The 730-nt window shown below is 38.4% G+C and overlaps 1 protein-coding gene across 1 annotated transcript in view; it reads left to right on the top strand.

Moving 5' to 3' along the window:
- Window positions 1–730, top strand: part of STK32A (serine/threonine kinase 32A) — a 118430-nt gene that overhangs the window by 103732 nt on the left and 13968 nt on the right. The gene's annotated exons all lie outside the window — the stretch shown is intronic.

Here is a 730-nt window from a genome sequence, read left to right as displayed (position 1 = left end):
TTAGTCACTCTGTTGAGAACTCTGCACACATTATCTCTTCTGATTTTCCCAACAATATCATGAGGTGGTTCATTTTACAGATGAAATAGCTTTGCCTTACAGAGGAAGTAACTGAAGCTCAGAAATTGATTGGCCAAGTTTAGACCCCAAATCTTTTTTCCTCCAGAACTCAAACACTTGAGTATATTACCTCTTCGTACTGATTTACTACTGGGAAAAATGTAAACTCTTTCGTTTTCCCCAGTGTAATTCATCAGTCAACAAGCTGGAAAGGGCCAGGCACGCGATCAACATGCATACCCATATTAACTAGCCAGTGGTTATTCTAATATGGAAATTTCGTTCATTCAATAAGCATATACTGAAAACCTACTAGGTGCTAGGTCCCATAACAAAAATGTAACTATAGTATAGTCTCTGGCTTTAAGTAGCTTACTTGCAATTCACATAAAAAACTGAAATCCCAGAGTTGGTTAAGTCCCCTACAAAATAAAGATCAATAAAGGCTGCCCTCTAGTGGAAGGCTATGAAAACTATAACAAATCCATAGTTTTGTTTAATTTCTTTCCCCACCCCCAGGTTAAACCTATAGAACTTGGTTCTCTCAGAAATTTCGTTTTAGAAAAAAAACTTTTGTTTTCTCATAAAATTTTCCACTCCACACTCCATGAAAAAAGAGTCATCGGCTCGGCACCTGTGGCTCAACCGGCTAAGGCGCCAGCCATGTACA

This window comes from Otolemur garnettii, unplaced genomic scaffold (genome assembly GCF_000181295.1).
Source record: "Otolemur garnettii isolate 467f Iridium unplaced genomic scaffold, OtoGar3 scaffold00003, whole genome shotgun sequence".
NCBI lineage: Eukaryota > Metazoa > Chordata > Mammalia > Primates > Galagidae > Otolemur > Otolemur garnettii.
This window is presented reverse-complemented; position numbering and strand designations above follow the sequence as displayed.